General features: G+C 38.6%; 1 pseudogene; it reads left to right on the forward strand.

Annotated features, from left to right (window-relative positions):
* Nucleotides 1-21,437, forward strand: part of LOC132154358 (mitofusin-1-like) — a 44,247-nt pseudogene extending 22,810 nt beyond the window's left edge.
* The last annotated feature ends 475 nt before the right edge of the window (nt 21,438-21,912 follow it).

Raw genomic sequence — 21,912 nt, forward strand, 5'->3', positions numbered from 1 at the left:
TCAGTGGACAGCTAGTGAGGGGAATAGAAGTGTCCTTTTTGTACATGTTAATCTCTACATCTATCCTACTTTTGGACTGGGTGACTGGTGGTTCAGAAAAAGTTGCACCAAAGAGCTCTTCCAGTGCTGTCTTTTTACTAGGTGGCTGTTCTGGCTCAACTCTGTGTGCTGCATCTCTTTGATCTGCTGCATCAGTGGGATCTCCATCACTGGCACCTCCCTCTTTCGTTTGCTTCCCAGTGACAGCCTTAAAATAAAATAAAATAAATAAAATAATTAAGGTATACTAGTAAGTAAGTGTAGTTTCAAGTACATACACAAAAGGTGTGCACAAAGTAGGTTACACAAACATGCAATTAGAGTGACAAACACACACAAGTGCAAATACATAGATTCTCAGACAATTTGTAATGCAGACATACCTGCTGTAACTGGTTTGATTTATTTTTCAACCGGTGGAAAACCTCTTCACGTTGTTCAGGGAGTAAGTGGGGCAATGACCGAAATCTGGGGTCCAAGGCAGTACCCTCTAGTAGATAATCCTGTTCCTCTGTGAATCTGCTTGAGAGGTTTTGCAGGATGGCTGTCTTCATGTTAGCAATAGTTGTGGAGTCTTTCTCGTCCGGTGTCATGCTCTGTTCAATCATGGCTTTCAAGGGCAATATGAGTGACAGCGTGGGGCTCTTTTCATCAGACAGGACAGTGGTGGCTTTTTTTTTAGCGGTTTAAGAAGGTTTACGATTTCTTCGGCGTCACTGATGTCAGCGCTATCCATAGTATCGAGTTGACGTGCATTTTTGCGCACCTCAGTGCTCTAGAGGGCTGCTGTTATCGCAACTTGTTGCTCGAGATAGCGTTCCAGCATCTCCATTGAGCTGTTCCAGCGTGTAACAACATCCATGATAAGCTTGTGTGATGCGATCTCAAGCATATTTTGCTTTGCCGCGAGCACAGCTGTTGCTGTGGTACTGCGGTGAAAGAAAGCCACGACTTTCCTCACGCGACCCAGCAAGCGACTGACGCGGGGAACATTCAATCCTGCTTGCGAAGCAAGATTCAAAGTGTGTGCAAAACACTTAATATGCGGTGACATCCCTGCTTCCCTCACTGCCACAACCATGTTGCGTGCGTTGTCTGTAACGACAGCAATGCTATGAGCAGATCTTTCAAGCTCCCACTCTTGTATGGTTGCTTTTAAGACATCAGCTATGTTTGTACCAGTGTGCGACTCGAAAAGCGGGCGAGTCTGAAGCACAAAACTTTTTATTTCCCACTCTGTGCTAATAACATGCGCTGTGACTGTGATGTAACTCTGAACAGCCCGCGAAGTCCATCCGTCAGTTGTTATCGCCACACTCTCAGCATTTTTCAAAACATCCGTCACATTTGCTTTAACTTCGTTGTACAGGGCTGGAATTACCTCCTGACTGAAGTGCGGGCGTGACGGAATATGATACCTGGGCTCCAGTACCCTCACCAATTCGCAAAATCCAACATTTTCGACGACCGAGAATGGCCTCATGTCTTTTGCGATAACTCCGATGCACCTGGTTATTTCTTGAGCTTTTGCACTTGACTGAGACCATGTTGAAGCAAAACTAGTTCAAGCGATTCTTCATTTGAGCCTGAATGCAAGCGTGACGTATGACGCGGCTGCGGTAGCTCAACCAATAGGATAAAACGGACGTCAAATCATAAAAAAAAAAAAGAAATTGTTGAATATCGTCATAACTCTACGATACATATCGTGACATTTTTGCATCGCGATAAATCGTACCACGATATATCGTTACACCCCTAGTACGTATCCAGACCAGATGCTGGATCAGCACCTAGAAAGGACCTCTACATCCCTGAAAGACAGTGGAGACCAGGACAACTAGAGCCCCAGATACAGATCCCCTGTAAAGACCTTGTCTCAGAGGAGCACCAGGACAAGACCACAGGAAACAGATGATTCTTCTGCACAATCTGACTTTGCTGCAGCCTGGAATTGAAGTACTGGTGTCGTCTGGTCAGAGGAGAACTGGCCCCCCAACTGAGCCTGGTTTCTACCAAGGTTTTTTCTCCATTCTGTCACCGATGGAGTTTCTGTTCCTTGCCGCTGTCGCCTCTGGCTTGCTTAGTTGGGGACACTTCATCTACAGCGATATCGTTGACTTGATTGCAAATAAATGCACAGACACTATTTAACTGAACAGAGATGACATAACTGAATCCAATGATGAACTGCCTTTAACTATCATTTTTGCATTATTGACACTGTTTTCCTAATGAATGTTGTTCAGTTGCTTTGACGCAATGTATTTTGTTTAAAGCGCTATATAAATAAAGGTGACATTGACATTGACATACTGGTATTATTATTGTATTATGTGCTGCTCTCAAGGCAGGAGTACTCCATATTCATATTACTGTTATTTTACTAAACTATGTGCTACTCTCAGGGCAGGAGTAATCCATATTCATTTTACTATTATTTTACTAAACTATGTGCTGCTCTCAGGGCAGGAATACTCAATATTCATATTACTATTATTTGAATAATCTAAGCCCTGCTCTCAGGGCAGGAATACTCAATATTTATATTACTATTATTTTAATAATCTATGCGCTGCTCTCAGGGCAGGAGTACTCAATATTCATATTACTTTTATTTTACTAAACTATATGCAGCTCTCAGGGCAGGAGTACTCAATATTCATATCACTGTTATTTTTAGTGTATTATATGCTGCTCTCAGGGCGGGATTGTTTAATATTATTGTTTAATACTATTATTTTACTAAACTATGTGCTGCTCTCAGGGCCCATACATTTGTTTTTATTACAGCTGTGACTGTTTCATGTAGTTTTTCTTCTCTTTGCAGAATAACATTCTTGGAAAAGGCAGAAGCCTTCAGTGGTCCCTTCTTGGAGAAAGGAAATTTCTGGACTTTCTTTGTAAGCTCCTCTAGTTTTATTTGAGAATCTTGCTGATATTTGTGCCCATATTATTGCTGATATAAGTGCCCATATTATTTTTCCCTCAAATATTATTTTTCATGAATTGCAATTTAGCTATTTGTAAATGTAAAAGGTCTGCAAAGGTTTACAGATCAAAATGCATGACAAATAAAGTTTTGTCTCGTAAAAGTAAGAAAACTGATTCTGAACTACTGTGCTGAAATGAGTGTCAGAAACTCTAATCTCACTTTGTTACCAGTTACCTGTTAGGTTTGTTTGCATAATGCCAGCCTATGGACGTCATCGGCTGTCCTTCAAACGTCTACTACTCTAATCTGCCCTCAATCACTGTAGTTGTAGCGGAGGCCAAACAGAGTACAGTAGGCTGTAGAAATGGCAGGGTTTAAGGATGTATTGTGTGTCATTAAGAAATTTTAATTTTGAGGGAGTTGAAATGTGATTTTTATGATTTTACTAGTAATTATGTTTGCTTACATTAATTTCAGATCCTGGGCAGTGAGCTGTTCAAATATGTAATGTTCCTGGTTTGCAAGTTTGCTCCACAAAATAAATTGGTCCAGGAAATATACAGTACAGACAAAAAGTTTGGACACACCTTCTCAATCAAAGAGTTTTCTTTATTTTCATGACTATGAAAATTGTAGATTCACACTGAAGGCATCAAAACTATGAATTAACACATGTGGAATTATATATGGAATTATATTCATAACAAAAAAGTGTGAAACAACTGAAAATATGTCATATTCTAGGTTCTTCAAAGTAGCCACCTTTTGCTTTGATTACTGTTTGCACACTCTTGGCATTCTCTTGATGAGCTTCAAGAGGTAGTCACCTTAAACGGTCTTCCAACAGTCTTGAAGGAGTTCCCCGAGAGATGCTTAGCACTTGTTTGCCCTTTTGCCTTCAGTCTGCGGTCCAGCTCACCCCTAAACCATCTCGATTGGGTTCAGGTCCGGTGACTGTGGAGGCCAGTTCATCTGGCGCAGCACCCCATCACTCTCCTTCTTGGTCAAATAGCCCTTGATGCCTTCAGTGTGACTCTACAATTTTCATAGTCATGAAAATAAAGAAAACTCTTTGAATGAGAAGGTGTGTCCAAACTTTTGGTCTGTACTGTATGAAAATGAGGATGTTCATGATTCAATGTCCAAAACTAAAGACTTCAGGTAAAATAATGTTTTTGTTTTTATTTTTATATTTTTACTTATTTTTTCATAATCATCAGTGTAAATTGAAACCAGACTCTTTATGCATTTCAAATGCAGGAAGACGTTGCAAACACTTCTGGAGACTTTGAGAAACTGGCTTTGAGAAGATATCTTGCAAGGCGACCTAGGGCCTGGTTTAAGAGCACGTTCAAACTACAGCAGTTTAATGATGCACCTACCTTTTGCAGCGAAACCTTCCTGTGTATTGTACATGCATTTAATTCACTGGATTTGTTTGTAATTGTAATTGTTTAAAAAAGGAAAGAAGTCATAATTATACTTGATTATTTTATTGTAATGTTGGACCTGTAATCTGATTATTTTCAATCAACATTTAATTTTGTTCTTACACAAATCATCTGTACAACAGACATTGAATGAAACAACATTTACAGCACTATATACGTATATATATATATATATACGTATATAGTGCAACATCAACATTTCATTTTGTTCTTACACAAATCATCTGTACAACAGACATTGAATGAAACAACATTTACAGCACTATATACGTATATATATATTAGTGCTGTCAATCGATTAAAAACTTTAACTAGATTAATCACACATTTTTTCTGTGATTAATCGCAATTAATAGCAATAAAAAAAGAAATGTTTTGTACGTTTTTAATATATTTTTTAATGTAATAATTTCACAGTTAATCAAATTAATGTAGAAACAACATAAAGACAGTATATTTTAAATACTTGTTTAAATGGCATCTTTTTATGAATGAAGGCCAGTATTACTGATATTAATACAGCTACTGATTTTTTTTTTATTTTTTACATTTATTATTAGGCTTCAAAAATATAACAGTTTTTAATTTAAGTAAACTTAAAACAATGCTAACATAATAAATGTCATGTTTACTCCTGCCCTTCCTGTCTTAACAGTTAGGAAATATACAGAAATTTAATAAAGTTATCAAAGTTATATGCAGTCTGCACTGCATAAACTATAAATTAAATAGTTAATCCTTATTAAAGCTACAAAAGTTATTTAGTCAAGAGCAGCGAGTCATTTTCTCTGTTCCCTTTGTTCTTTAACTTTACTGACAGGAAGCTTTATTGGCTGCTGTCCCTTTAAGAGCAGACAGACACGCGGATCTCACCGTTTATATACTGTCTATGGATCTCGCCTCATACTCTCACAACTCTTTTTGTTCATTTTAGACTTTATATAAATCATTTAAGATTGCTCTTATGAGGATAATCGACAAAACTGGCACTTTGGGATGTTTATTCCCTTACGAAAATTAACCATGGTTTTACTACAAATAAAACCAAAAAACCATGGTTACTATAGTTAAACCATGGTAATCACAAATTAACCATGGTTTTGCTATATTAACCATAGTTTAACCATGGTATATGTAGTAAATCTGTGGTTATACAAATGGCAGTCAATACGCCAAAAAAACATGGGTTACTACAGTTTTACTATAATAAAACCATGGTTATTTTTGTTAGTTCAAGCGCTTAAGAGAACTGGATTCTGGCGCCCTGTCTATGCATTGTGTGTGTGTAGCCTACGCGTGTATGTGTCACATAAGGGCATTCACAGACAGCGCATTCTCTTTTGTCTTGCCACGCTTGAAATGTTTAAAAGCATTTAAATGAATAAGAGTGTTACGAACCCATCAAATTAATTATGGATCAGCATAACATATAAAAGACCACAGAGATTCGATGACAATGTAAATAAATTATTTTAATTAGGTGATACGCCTAAGCGTACGCAGAGCATGGTGGCAAAAATAAACATAACAAAAACAAAAGAAAACCCTGACCCACACTATTCTTCAAAGCGAAAGAAACTTGCCTGCCTCCCGTTCAAAACAAAAGACAGAGTTTGTGTGAGTCTTCCGGGTCCTCTTTCTCCTGCTCTCCACTAACCTGTACTAAATAATATGCAAAAACCCATCACCAGTTACCACCAGCTGTAAATAAATATAATAAACTAAAAATAACAAACAATAATCCCATATCGGAACCGTGCTAGTGAAACCAACATCGAAACAAGCTCTAAACAAGTTCAGGAAGCAGCAGGCCGAGCACGCGTCGGAGCTTGTGCTCCGTCTGCTACCAGGAGCGGATGGGAAGTGAGGGAGAGAGAGCCCACGTCTCCAGACTGGGCGTCTTTAAAGCAGTTGCCCCACCCACAATCACAGCCGGCGGGACCTCACGTGATCTGTATAGGAAATTAAAAACCGATAGAAATAACCGCACTCAGCAGCAGGTAACCGTGGCCATTTAGCAACGTAACACCCCCACCCTTAAAGAAAATAAATTGTTGTTTAAATGACAATATAAAATATACAAACCATTAATGTTCAGCAGGGAAAAAAAAAACTGCTAAACTAAACAGAAAAAAATTTTTTTTAAGGTGCAATCAATAAATTTCTTTCTTTTTTTTTTTTTTAAGCACAATTTATTTACAATATTTTCCTTCAAGCACGGGACAATGCATCTGCAACTACAACCCGAATTCCAGAAAAGTTGGGACGTTTTATTAAATTTTAACTTTGTCTTAGAGAAGCAGAGTCTCTCAGAAGTAAAGATGGGCAGAGGCTCTCCAATCTGTGAAAGACTGCGTAAAAAAATTGTGGAAAACTTTAAAAACAATGTTCCTCAACGTCAAATTGCAAAGGCTTTGCAAATCTCATCATCTACAGTGCATAACATCATCAAAAGATTCAGAGAAACTGGAGAAATCTCTGTGCGTAAGGGACAAGGCCGGAGACCTTTATTGGATGCCCGTGGTCTTCGGGCTCTCAGACGACACTGCATCACTCATCGGCATGATTGTGTCAATGACATTACTAAATGGGCCCAGGAATACTTTCAGAAACCACTGTCGGTAAACACAATCCGCCGTGCCATCAGCAGATGCCAACTAAAGCTCTATCATGCAAAAAGGAAGCCATATGTGAACATGGTCCAGAAGCGCCGTCGTGTCCTGTGGGCCAAGGCTCATTTAAAATGGACTATTTCAAAGTGGAATAGTGTTTTATGGTCAGACGAGTCTAAATTTGACATTCTTGTTGGAAATCACGGACGCCGTGTCCTCCGGGCTAAAGAGGAGGGAGACCTTCCAGCATGTTATCAGCATTCAGTTCAAAAGCCAGCATCTCTGATGGTATGGGGGTGCATAAGTGCATACGGTATGGGCAGCTTGCATGTTTTGGAAGGCTCTGTGAATGCTGAAAGGTATATAAAGGTTTTAGAGGAACATATGCTTCCCTCCAAACAACGTCTATTTCAGGGAAGCCCTTGTTTATTTCAGCAGGACAATGCAAAACCACATACTGCAGCTATAACAACAGCATGGCTTCGTCGTAGAAGAGTCCGGGTGCTAACCTGGCCTGCCTGCCGTCCAGATCTTTCACCTATAGAGAACATTTGGCGCATCATTAAACGAAAAATACGTCAAAGACGACCACGAACTCTTCAGCAGCTGGAAATCTATATAAGGCAAGAATGGGACCAAATTCCAACAGCAAAACTCCAGCAACTCATAGCCTCAATGCCCAGACGTCTTCAAACTGTTTTGAAAAGAAAAGGAGATGCTACACCATGGTAAACATGCCCCGTCCCAACTATTTTGAGACCTGTAGCAGAAATCAAATTTGAAATGAGCTCATTTTGTGCATAAAATTGTAAACTTTCTCAGTTTAAACATTTGCTATGTTATCTATGTTCTATTGTGAATAAAATATTGGCTCATGTGATTTGAAAGTCTTTTAGTTTTCATTTTATTAAAATTTAAAAAACATCCCAACTTTTCCGGAATTCAGGTTGTACATTGTCGCGTCCTCGGATGTGCCTAATCTGCAAGTTGTACCCTTGCAAAATCAAGCTCCACCGCATTAAGCACTGGTTAAAATTGCGCATGTGATCGAGAAAAACCAATGGGTTGTGGTCGGTGTATACCACAACCGGACATGCGGCACCTCCAAACATAGACCTCAAAGTGCTGAAAGGCAAGCACGAGAGCAAGGGCTTCCTTTTCTATGGTCGAATAAGCACGCTGATGTCGGTTAAACTTGCGTGAGAAGAAACAGACAGGATGTTCAAGACCCTCCTCGTCATGCTGCAAAAGAACAGCCCCCGCTCCAAGGTCGCTCGCATCAACAGTGAGGGAAAAAGGCTGAGAAAAGTCAGGAGCGGCCAACACAGGCGCAGTAGTCAGCAATGCTTTAACAGACTCGAAAGCCGCTTGGCTCCGTGAAGTCCAGTCGAAGGTCACTTTTGAACTGAGCAAATCAGTGAGGGGTGAGGCAAAAGCAGAGAAATTTTTGCAAAATGACCGGTAGTAACCTACCATGCCCAGAAAACGGCGGAGTTCGCGACGAGTGGTTGGAGGAGGATAATTCAAAATCGCCTCAACTTTTGACTGGACAGGACGCACCTGCCCACGGCCAACCACTTTACCCAAATACACCACAGTGGCCTGGCCAAACTCACATTTAGCTAGATTGATGGTTAAATTAGCTTCTGATAGCCTGCGAAACACAGTAGAAAGGTGGGCCATATGCGAAGGCCAGGTGGCACTATAAATGACCAAATCCTCTAAATACGCCTCGCAATTAGGCACACCATCAAGAACGCCGTTGATAAGCCTTTGAAAGGTGGCGGGAGCGTTCCGAAGGCCATGGCGGTGTACTGTAGGAAGTGGTCGGGTGTCACAAAAGCTGAAATCTCTTTGGCACGGAGTGTCAGCGGAACTTGCCAGTAACCCTTCAATAGGTCGATTTTACTGACAAATACCGCTGAGCCCAAACGATCAACACAATCGTCAATACGCGGTAATGGGTAACTATCAGGTTTTGTAACGGCATTCACCCTCCTAAAATCCGTGCAAAAACGCATGGAACCATCACTTTTTGGCACCAGCAAACAAGGCGAACTCCATGGGCTATTACTAGCTTCTGCAATGCCATTTTTCAACATGAATTTTACCTCACTTTGAAACAACAACCTTTTATGTGGATTTGTACGATACGGATGCTGTTTAATTGGACATGTAACCCCCACATCAATGTCATGTTCAATTGCCGTTGTTCGACGAGGCACATCAGGAAACAAACTCTCATTTTTTTAAATCAAGGAGATTAAATCGTTGCGTTCTGATGTTGATAAATTAGACAAAAATAAATCTAAATCATTAAGAACTTCAGAATTCTTCATTCTTCCTTCAATAACCTCCATCAATGGAGTACGACCCTCATCTTCAAGGTAAGGACTCGCCACAGCACCGTGTTGTACTGACAGAGACGCATTTTCTCCTTGTCCCACAACCGCAAGTGAAGAAACAACTTCAGCACCACGCGCCTTGGACAGCGCCGGTTTAGTTGCGCAAGCATTTTCACGGACAGTTGAAGTGCAAGGCGGGGTGAGTTCCGAGATTGAATCTTCTCCTCGATCACAGTACAATTTTAAACGGTTAATGTGACACAGTGTGGTCTTTCTCCTTCGGTCTGGAGTAGAGATGACATAATTCAAATCATTCATTCTGCGAGCAACGCGATAAGGTCAGCTATAACAAGCGTGTAAAGCAGAACCCATACCCGGAAACAGCACAAGAACTTTATCACCAGAACTGAAACTTCGGGAAACAGCCTTCTGATCAAACCTCTGTTTCATTCTCTTCTGACAAAGACCTAAATTGTCTCTGGCCAACTGACATGCACGGCTGAGCCTATTACGCATGTTGGACACATAATCAGTCAAACTGGAACACTCTTTAGGCTCGGCGAGCCACGACTCTTTCAACAGCTTTAAAGGTCCATGAACCGTGTGTACGAAAACCAGCTCTGAGGGGCTAAAACCCAAGCTCTCCTGTACCACCTTGCGTACAGCAAAGAGAGTAAGCGGTACACCTTCATCCCAATCACGCAGGAACTCGAGGTAAAAACACTTAAGCATACTTTTCAAAGTTTGATGGAACCTCTCAAGTGCACCTTGAGTCTGTGGACGGTACGGGCTGGAGGTAACATGATGGACAGCAAGCTGACGCATAGCTTGCGCAAACGCACGAGACATAAAATTAGTACTGCGGTCGGTCTGAATGGTTTTCGGAAGGCCAAAAACAGAGAAGAAACCCATCAGGGCTTTAATAATGACAGGAGTTGTGATTTTACGGAGCGGTATGGCCTCTGGAAAACGAGTCAAGCTACACATTATAGTGAGTAACCACTGATTCCCAGATTTTGTTCGAGACAATGGGCCAACACAGTCTAGTATAACGTGTTCAAACGGCTCAGACGTAACCGGAATCGGCTGTAAAGGCGCAGGCGGAATCACCTGGTTAGGTTTACCAGTGACCTGACATAGATGACATGTTCGGCAGTATCTCACGACATCTTTTTTAATACCTGGCCAAAAAAAATGGCGTAAAGTTCTGTCAGTAGTCTTATTCACGCCGAGATGACCCGCGAAGTGATGGTCATGAGCTATACTCAAAACTTTATCACGAAAAGAAATTGGGACAACAATTTGAAAGAGAACTCTCCACTCATCTTGCGCTGAGGCCATAAGAGGTCTCCACTTGCGCATTAAGACACCATCTCATAAAAAATAGCCGTGCGGCGAATGCTCAATGTCTTCTTCAGACATAGCTTCTGAAAGGAGAGAAGACAGAGATGGGTCAATTTCCTGTTCCTTGATAAGCTGCTCTCGACTCATAGATAAATTAGGAACATCAGAGGAAAATGACAGTGAAGCAGAATTCAAAGACAAATCACTATCGCTAGAGAGTGAAGGTCGAGCAATAAAAGTATCACTAAGATCAAGTTGAACCTCAATTTCATTTTTTTTTTCTTTCTTCGCCATCGCACGAGTAACCACGCTAGAGGTGAAAACCTCAGGGAAATTAATTGACAGGTCATCGGTACAGGATTTTGGAAATGCATGAGACACTATTGGGCAAGGCAAAACTTTTCCACCACACAAATCGTTACCAAGCAGCACAGCTACATTTTCAACAGGCAGAGAAGGGCGTATGCCCACATTAACTGTGCCAGTGACTAATTCAGACATAAGAGAAATCTCATGCAGAGGGACATTAACATAACCCATTTCAAATCCACGAACAAGAATACTATCCCCAGTAAAAGTCTTCTCACTAAAAGGCAACACATCTTGTAAGATAAAGCTCTGTGAAGCGCCAGTGTCACGCAGAATTTTTACAGGAATTTTTGAGCATTCACCGGGCAAAGAGACAAAGCCATCCATTATAAAAGGCGCAAAACTGTGGTTATCAGTATCGTCCCTACTCACAGGCAAGTTCGAAACACACAACCCTACCTCTGATCTACCAGAAGCTGGTTGACTCGCTGCCTTATTTTTACGTTTCAGCGAATAACACTCTGCCAGAACATGACCACGTTTCTTACAGTACGCGCAGGTCGGAGCTGTAGCGTTAGACCCCGAAGGACGCCAGTCTGAAGAGCGGCCAGAAACAGGCACGGCCAGAAATTGGACACATTTGGATGACTAGAAACGTTTTGTGAAAATTTTGAATTAGAAAGAACACGCTTGTGTGTGAGTACATACTCATCCACAAGTACAGCTGCACGAGCCGGAGTCAGATTATGATGCTCACTAACATGGGTAGCGACTATTTGAGGAAGGCCGTTTTTAAAATCTTCAAGAATAATCAAATCACGAAGAGATTGAAAGGTTGTCACCTCTTGCGAGCTAAGCCAGCGATCAAATAGCATTTCTTTTTCTCTAACATACTCAACATGTGTAAGAGCTTCAGGTTTATGATAATTGCGAAATTTCTGTCGATACGCCTCAGGCACAAGAGCATAAATGCGCAAAACAGCATGTTTAACTTTCTCGTAATCTGTTGCGTCTTCCAGAATTAACGAGGAATAAGCTTCCTGCGCCTTCCCAGTAAAAACACACTGTAACGTCATGGTCCAAATTTCTTTGGGCCATTTAAATGTTGTTGCTACGCGCTCGAAATGTGCAAAAAACTTATCAACTTCGCTCTCATTAAAAGGTGGAACAAGGCGAATGTTACAAGTTATGTCAAATTGATCTTGCCTAACAGAAACACCAGCCTCACGAGCCTTCAGCTCGAGCTCCTTAATACGTAATGCTTGCGCAAACTCAAGATCTTTCAATCTAAATTCATGTTCTCTCTTCTCCCGTTCTCGTACTGTCTGTCTATCAGCCTCTAATCTAGTTTTTTCGCGTTCCCATTCAATTTCCTTCTCTCTTAACTGTAAACGTTTTAATTCTAGTGCTGCTTTACTAGGTGAAGGTGGAGGTTCAATAGGAAAACGCTTACCCTCAGGCAATGTAGATGCATCCGGAGATACTTTCAAAAATACTCCAAGTTCTCGCAAACCTTCCAGAAGCCTATCCTGAAGTTCAGCCTTGGAAGGGTTACCACTCACCTCAAGTTTATAGTGGCCAGCAATTCTAACAAGGTCATCACGCGTAGCAGTTAAGAAAACCTCCTGTGAAGGAGCGAGAATAAAGGCATCTAAATTAAACATTGCGAATAATAAGAATAAGTCCACCCTAAACGAAAAAAATTAAATACACTAAAGAAAAGTCACCGGAAATCCACGGCATAATTAACAAAAGGCGATCACAGCAAACTAATGCGCACTCACAGTGCGCAGTGCGACCACCACAGAAAAAGATTTTCACTAAGAGAAAATCGAACTTCTTCTAACATAGTTCAAAACCCGACTAAACGAGCCCCCATTTATATGTTACGAACCCATCAAATTAATTATGGATCAGCATAACATATAAAAGACCACAGAGATTCGATGACAATGTAAATAAATTATTTTAATTAGGTGATACGCCTTAGTGTACGCAGAGCATGGTGGCAAAAATAAACATAAAAAAAACAAAAGAAAACCCTGACCCACGCTATTCTTCAAAGCGGATGAAACTTGCCTGCCTCCCGTTCAAAACAAAAGACAGAGTTTGTGTGAGTCTTCCGTGTCCTCTTTCTCCTGCTCTCCACTAACCTGCCACCAGCTGTAAATAAATATAATAAACTAAAAATAACAAACAATAATCCCATATCGGGACCGTGCTTGTGAAACCAACATCGAAACAAGCTCTAAACAAGTTCAAAGGAAGCAGCAGGCCGAGCACACGTCGGAGCATGTGCTCCGTCTGCTACCAGGAGCGGATGGGAAGTGAGAGAGAGAGAGCCCACGTCTCCAGACTGGGTGTCTTTAAAGCAGTTGCCCCGCCCACAATCACAGCCGGCGGGACCTCACGTGATCTGTATAGGAAATTAAAAACAGATAGAAATAACCGCACTCAGCAGCAGGTAACCGTGGCCATTTAGCAACGTAACAAAGAGCGTGATCATATATTGTAAAGCTAGCCAACGGATGGCAGAAAATACCGATGCTGTGTTAATTGCGTTAAATATTTTGACACGTTAAACCAGACAAAAATTTATCGCATGCGTTAACGCGTTAACTTTGACAGCACTAAAATATATATATATATATCATTATATTTGGTTATTTTTAGAATTACAGGGCTTAATTTCTCTGCAACAGCCTATGAGAGCATTAAGTGGTTTCACATAGATTGACACCCGGAACTTTTGAAATCACATTTATGTATCACCAAGTCAACTCAGGACTTCTCTCACAATTCAGATGGCAATTGTTATTCATATGAACATATGGAAAGAATTATTTACATGACACCTCAGTGATAACTCATGGATTTGATGATTTATTCACAGTGGAGAAGATAGATGTGTGTACCTAGGAACGCACTGCAGACATGGCCAGTTGCATGGTTGTCTGCTCTAAATAAAATGTCATACTCTTGGAATAATAGATTTAAATGTAATAATATAATATGTTTTATTTAAATCTTTGGTTTAAAAGGAAAATAGACCCAATATATCTGAAATGGTTTTCTTAAATTTTATCTCTCAAAATGATGGTTGTTATTAAAAATGTGGAGATTAGCATTAATAAGTAAATGCAACCTCTTATTTACACGAACCAAACAAAGCTACTTGGTTTTCATTTTTAAGTATGTAATTGTAGGCCTATAAATATTGTGTTGCATACCTGTTACTGCCATAATAATGACCCATTTCAAATGTTTACGTGCTTTTCTGGTCTTTTTGTTCTTAATAAGCATCCAATCACTGTGATGGAGCATTTCTGAAATAGTATTCTTGTAAACATTTTAGTATTTCAACATATATATATATATATATATATATATATATATATATATATATATATATATATATATTTGTAATATGCATGCAAAGTACAACAGTTAGTATATGATGTTAAACAGTGGTGAAAACGGTTTTAAACGGTTAATTTTGAAATGATTTAATCTCAGAGATGTGGATTTGGACAGCCATTAAATTAACACATGACCTTGGGATTCGGCCAGATATTTTCATGGGGATTGTGGGAGAAAAAACAATGACATTCTGGATTCAGATGGTAATAAAATCACAGACTAACCCTTGTAAATGTTGATAATCACTAACGTCCCCATGAGAACCAATTACCCTTCGAATACCGTTGGCTATTATGTGCTTTTATCAGGTGGAACCAAACATGCACCATTTTTCATTCATCTCCATTTTTGCACCATTTTGCACTCAGCAGCATCAGATGCCTCGTCAGTGTTAGCTCCTTTGATTTGTCCAGTTTTTGCCAGCTCCTCCAGGTAACTGGAAGACAAAATAAAAGATCATTCAATAATGCAGAAATTGTCTATTGATTTATAAATGTAATGATTAAAAAAAACTGATTACTCTTAAAAATATGAATATCACGTACTCCTGCCCTGAGAGCAGCTCATAGTTCAGTAAAAATAACAGTAATATGAATATTGAGTACTTCTGCCCCAGAGCAGCATATAATACACTAAAAATAAATGTAGTATGAATATAGAGTACTCCTACGCTGAGCGCAGCTCATAGAACAGTAAAAATAACTGTAATATGAATATTGAGTACTCCTGCCCTGTGAGCAGCACAAAGATCAGTAAAAATAACAGTAATATGAATATTGAGTACTCCAATCCTGAGAGCAGTACGTTACACTAAACATAACAGTAATATGAATATTGAGTACTCGTGCCCTGAGAGCAGCACATATTTTAGTAAAATAATAGTAATATGAATATTGAGTACTTCTGCCCTGAGAGCAGCACATAGTTTAGTAAAATAACAGTAATATGAATATTGAGTACTTCTGCCCTGAGAGCAGCACATAATACACAAAAAATAACAGTAATATGAATATTGAGTACTTCTGCCCTGAGAGCAGCACATAGTTTAGTAAAATAACAGTAATATGAATATTGAGTACTTCTGCCCTGAGAGCAGCACATAATGCACTAAAAATAACAGTAACATGAATATTGATTACTCCTGCACTGAAAGCAGCACATAGTTTAGTAAAATAATAATAATATGAATATTGAGTACTCCTGCCCTGAAAGCAGCACATAGTTTACTAAAATAATAATAATATGAATATGGAGTTTTCCTGCCCAGCACACAGTTCCCCACATGGAAAGAACCTATATGTGGATATATGCACATATATGAAACCTATATGCAGTGTATATGCACATATATGCTGCATATATGCACATATATGATAATATATATGCTGCATATATGCTGCATATATGCATATATATACTGCATATATGCTGCATTTATGCCATATATATACTGCATATATGCGTATATATACTGAATATATGCTGCATATATGCGTATATATGCCACATATAGGCAAAACTGAGGTGCATATATGTGCATATACAGGAAATATAGGTCTCCTGTATTGCTTCTTCATATCCACATGTAAGCCCTATACATACAAGATATGTCTTCTATATAGCTAATGGCAGGATCTGGTCATTTTGTAGCTCATATCCCATTTTTGACTGTCATACATGATGCCTAGCTCATATTATCAAGGCAAAAACTAGGAATTAACAAAAAAAAATATGCAAGAACTTATGTATGTGTGAACATGTGAAATTGGTATCACATGTAGTTGGCATGTTATGGAATTTAACTATGGCAATATATTAACATGATATACAGAGCTGGACAGTAACGGAGTACATTTACTTGAGTACAGTACTTAAGTATAATTTTGAGGGATCTGTACTTTACTCGAGTATCATTTTTGGGGAGTACTCATGACTTTACTCAACTACATTTGAGAGGCAAATATTGTACTCTTTACTCCGCTACATTTCTATCCATAACCGTAAGTACCCGTTACTTCTTTTTTTCCCTCGTCTCAAGAAATATCTGCGTCCACACGAAACCGATGTAGTATACATGACAGACCAGCATGTGGCGCTGTAATTCTGCCACAGAGATACACTTAAAACGGAGAAGAAGACATGGATTTGCTGCGCGTGGTACACAAACGAACATGGAACAATACATTTATTAATCCTTGTTAATGTTAGCGTTCAGTGTTTGTTCATGTTTTTGTTGCTGTTACGTGATGTAGTGGTGTTTGACTAGGGGCGAGACGTGGGCTGATGACGCCATATTTTCAGAAAATGTACAGATTCGCCGTCGAGAAGAAACGCAAAGGCGGCGTTTTCAAATATATCCACTCTGGGACCCGGTTTCAAAACATCGGTTTCACTCTTCCAAAACGCCAGATCCGTGTGGACGAAAACACCTACCCGCTAAAAAATTTGTGCGCCGAAAAAAAAAGAGGAAAAAATAAAAATCTCGGACACCCTATCAAATGTCACTGGATAGTGCAGGAAGGAAGAGGAAGAGGAGGAGGAGGAGGCGGCGGAGGAGTATGATGAGGCGCGTCATGACAGACCTTCAAAGAATAATAAAGATAATTTTTTTTTCTGTTCAGTTTTTTGTCTTATTTTTGTTCTTGTACTATATTTTTTGTTTTGTACTATTTGATTGATCTTGAGTAAATAAATAATGTACATTTCTACATTTTGGACTTTTATTTATGTTGCCTAGCAGCTATGGATTTTAATTTTACTATTATAGGTGAACATATAGGTACATATATACGTACGTGCATATATGTACCTATATAGGTATATGTATGCACATATATATATATATGTACATATATGTGTAAATATATGTGTGCATATATGTACATATAATATAGGAAAACGGCCAATTTTATATATGTCACATATATTAAAAACCTATATCAAAACCTATATTGAAACATATATGTTTATATAGGTTTTTTCCATGTGGGTCATTAAAAATAACAGTTATATCGAGTACCCCTGCCCTGAGAACAGTGTTAATGCTAATGCTAACGCTAACTGACTGATGTAATGTAAAGGAGATATGAATGAGTACTTTTTCGCTCATTTCGGTTTCACAGACAGTGTGGAAACATTGGAAAAGCATGTTTTACTCTAGTTACCTCATAACCAGCTTTGCTGCAATTAACTGATGAAGCAATCAAATGAAAATGCATGATTATTTGTTCTGTGTATCTTTGTTCGCTAATTATCTTTTATGTTAATAATGCTGTCTAATTATCAAAAATGTTAGAGATTTTAATTTTTTTCATGAGAATACATGGTAAATTAACTTACCTTGCAATAAATGCCTCCCACAAAGCGTCAGTAACGTATCTGTCTGAAGTATTCCTTCCACACGTTCAAATTTCTTGACTCCGCCTCTGCTTCAAATTCATTGGTTGAATCTGTAAACCAATCACTTTCCTTTCTGCCCTCAGAACATGTTTGAGTAAGTAAAACTCCCATCTGCCTATTGTTAAACTGCCACTTAGGTGGCAAATGCAAATGCATTTCTGCCGTATACGCTGCAGCGGTACCCCTACTGGTAAAATACTTATTTTGGTTGAGTATTGTCTGTATCTAATATTTGAACCTCATGTTTCATGACAGAAGAGATTCGTTGCCTTTATATTCTTGTGGATGAATTCTGCTCTGATTTTACCCCTGCCTCAAATTAGCTCTTTACAAAACTGTGAGTTTTTTTCTCTATTCATATTAAAGTCAGATTAGAAACAAAATCATTAAGAATGAACTTTGAAGTATGACACATATTCCAAAGAAACCCAAACACATGAATTTGTTAAGCAGTGCATTATGGGAACTGTCAAGTTCTATTCACTGATTCATGTCTAGAGAATTACCTGTAAGAACTGTCTGTGATGGCAGTGATGTGTCTGTGATTAACGTTACAGCAATGATAAACTGGTCTCTTAATGGCCTAGAAACTCAGACTAGAAATATTGTTCTTAATTTGACTAATCTACAGGCTTTTATATAATAAATAATAAATTATGTGTAAGTATTTAGCATTACATACTTTTACACAGAATTTATGATCATATTATTTTAGTATAAATAGTATGCACCATTGTATCTTTAAACAGAATTTGAAGAGGGTACAAAGCTGTGTGAAGGCCTGTAGATTAGTCTAACGAAGAACAATATTTCTGTGCAGCATTATAAATGCACGTTACTCAGATAGCATAATTATTAAAAATGGATAGTTAAGTGGATCATATAATTTGAAAACTGTATGACAGAAATAAAATTCTGAGATCTAAAGATCCATAGATACACTGGAAAAAAAAAAACACCTTAACCTGCAAATTCACCTGAGAATCAAAACTGAAGATATTAAAACTTGTTTCACTGCATATAATTAAAATGTCAAAAGTCAAAATAACAGGATAATTAAAGGTGCAATAGGAGATCCTGGAAAATGAAAAAAAATTATAAGTACTACAATACCAGGAAGGAAGACCGGGTTGTTGATGTTTGTCTGCCATTCTAGGTCTGTCTGCACAGCGTGCATGAATGCGCTAATGACATATTCTGTCTGCGCAAACAGGGTGCGCAGAGGTATGCAGATACATACATTGACAGGCAGGTAGGAAAGCTATTTAAAATGCTCGGACCAATAAATACAGATAAATAAATTTAAACCACTTACTTAATGATTGCTATCGGGATGTGAAGAGACTTTTGACCAGTATAACAAAAATGTTTCTGAAGACAATCACCTATTGCACCTTTAAGTGTTAATATCTACTGCAGTTTTGATTTTCAGTATTATTTTCTAATTGACATAAAGACTCTTATTGTGATGGTTTTGCATTTTGCAGAACCTCATGGCCTATGTGAAGGAGAGAATGGTTAAAAATTTGTGTGCACATCTATGTGCGGTCATCTCAGAGAGCTATCATGGGTACACACTGATGCACAGTTTTCACATCAGACATAAAGTCTCCAGTAAACAAGCTTTCCCTGGCAAAGGATATTTTTGACTAAACTGCGTCCTCTGCTGCCCGAGGTCAACTACACCTCCCCAACAGGAATTTCAGTATTACTTATGACCTGAACTTTGCCAGCTTCTTTGAAGACTTTGTGGAGGACATTGACTTTCATTTCTCACTGGGTCTTACATTCTTAGTGAACTGTTTCCTGGGGCCTGCTAAAGCAAAAGCTTTGAGTCTATTGGATCAGAAACTGCAAGAAACTGTCCAAGTGTTTTTGTTTTTTAACACTTGTTTTAATGATCTAATAGCCAACACGTTAAACATAAATAGGCCTGAAAAGTGATGTAATATGCTTTGTCCACAGCTCACCTCTTCCTCTGCTCCCTTGGGAACCCAGGCCCAGGAGGAGTTGGCTATCTCTATGACAACAGGGTTGGTCTCTGTCACTACCATGCTGGTCATTGCAGAAGTGGTAAGAAATATCAGATTAAAATCATTTTAAATCAGGAAGTGCTTCAGGTGCCAACTTCTTTAAGTTCTAAAACATCCAATGTAAATACAGTAATGTAAAATATACTGGTGTGGTGCCATTCTTGGGAAGGTGTGGCATTCTGTGGGAGTGAGGGTTATTTTTCTCTCTTATATATTACACTGCATCATATATTAATTTTATAAATAACACCTGTAAGGTTGCAGGCAGGTGCACAGAGAAGACAGACAAATGTGTAAGAAGAGACGTGCACCTTGCACATTGATATAACTTGCTAAATTTCATATATCTGCCTTTTCCTCATTTTTGTCCTTTATCAAAGACCTCTGTAGTGTTTCTCTAAAAGTGTACATGCTACGGTTTTCCACCCTAGAGAATCTTAAATGGGATATTCTGGGAATTGCTGTTATGCCCTTTTGTAAAATGTGATTTTTAAGGTGCAGACACAATCATAGATAAATTGTTGTCAATAGTGTTGCTATGTTTGAAGCACAGCTCACAAAGTTGTCACTTTCAAAGTCAGACAATGCAGCTTTCTGTTGGTTAATGCAGGAAATCTGCATGTCCAAACTGAACCCACTGTGAAATCGGTGTCAGGAAAATGTTTCGCCCTCACGCAAAATTTATATTTGCATGGATTCCTATAAAAAATGATTAGGAATTCTCAGAGCAATGGAAAATGTGTCTGCAGTTATATCAGCGACATCCTTTGAAACATTGTGAGAAAAAAAGGTTAATTGTCTATTGTCAGTAGTGTAGGGAAGTACGAAGCACAGCTCACACTGAAGTCACTTTCAAATTCCATGCAGAATATGCATGAGGGGAAATCGTTTACCCATTAATTAGCAAAATTCACAATTCCTATTAATTAGCATATTGATTCCTATTGAAATGACTAGATTTTACCAGCAAAAATTTGACAAATAATAGTAAATATGACTACAAATTTATGCTACAAACACCATATGGATTAACAGCAGAATCCTAGAACTGAAGCATTATTTCTTAATCTACTTTTTGAATTCCCACTGAAAACAAAAATGTTCCAGCAGTGACCCTTTTATCCAGATATTTAGATCTGTCTTTCAACAGAAAGACATGAACTTAGTAAAAGGTAAATAATGTGACATTACCTGACTTTCCCAGCTCTTAATCATGGCAATGTTGAATGAATGTTTCATCCACAAGATGACAACTCAAAAAACAACACTCCACTTCACTGACCTGCATGCAAACATATTGAGATATTTGATATATTGGTTTATATGATCTGTAGGATGAGTGTGTGTGGGCGATGTGTGAAGGATAGGCCTGTCTGTGTTCTTGCATAGAGATATTGGCCGTCTTTGCCTGCATGTGCCAACAGGTTGACAAGAGCGAGATGGAGCTTGAAACAGAGATCCGCAGACTCAGCGCCTGGAGAGTGTCCAGAGACACTCCAAAACCCTCAGGTAGAACAGTCTTGATGTGTGTGAGAGAGGATGACAGCTAATGCTGGAGATAATTACCGTTAATTGAAAGCAAATCCTTGTCTATTGGTAATTCTGCAGAGTAAAGGTGGGGCAGCATCACAGAACAGCATTTCATTTTCATTTGATATTTTTCTCCATTACAAATTGCAATTGTATTTTATGCTACATCTTCGGATTAAATCTGATATAGTTTTATATATTATATTATATTATATTATATTATATATAATATTATATATTAAAAATAGTTTTGTATTTATCACAGATTAACATACAAAGACAACTATAAGTAAGCCATGTGTAAATTGATTCCTCTAAGCCATACCTAATCGAAGCCTGAAGAATTACCTTATCTGAAAATCTAGATCAAGAAGTGAATTTATATGGATCCAAAACAACCTTTAATTCTAAATCTATTTTTATCATATATATATATATATATAGTATGAACAAAATTGCGGTGACATTATGCTTTTCACTTTTTCAACTTTAGTT

The sequence above is a fragment of the Carassius carassius genome, chromosome 12 (assembly GCF_963082965.1).
Source record: "Carassius carassius chromosome 12, fCarCar2.1, whole genome shotgun sequence".
Lineage (NCBI taxonomy): Eukaryota > Metazoa > Chordata > Actinopteri > Cypriniformes > Cyprinidae > Carassius > Carassius carassius.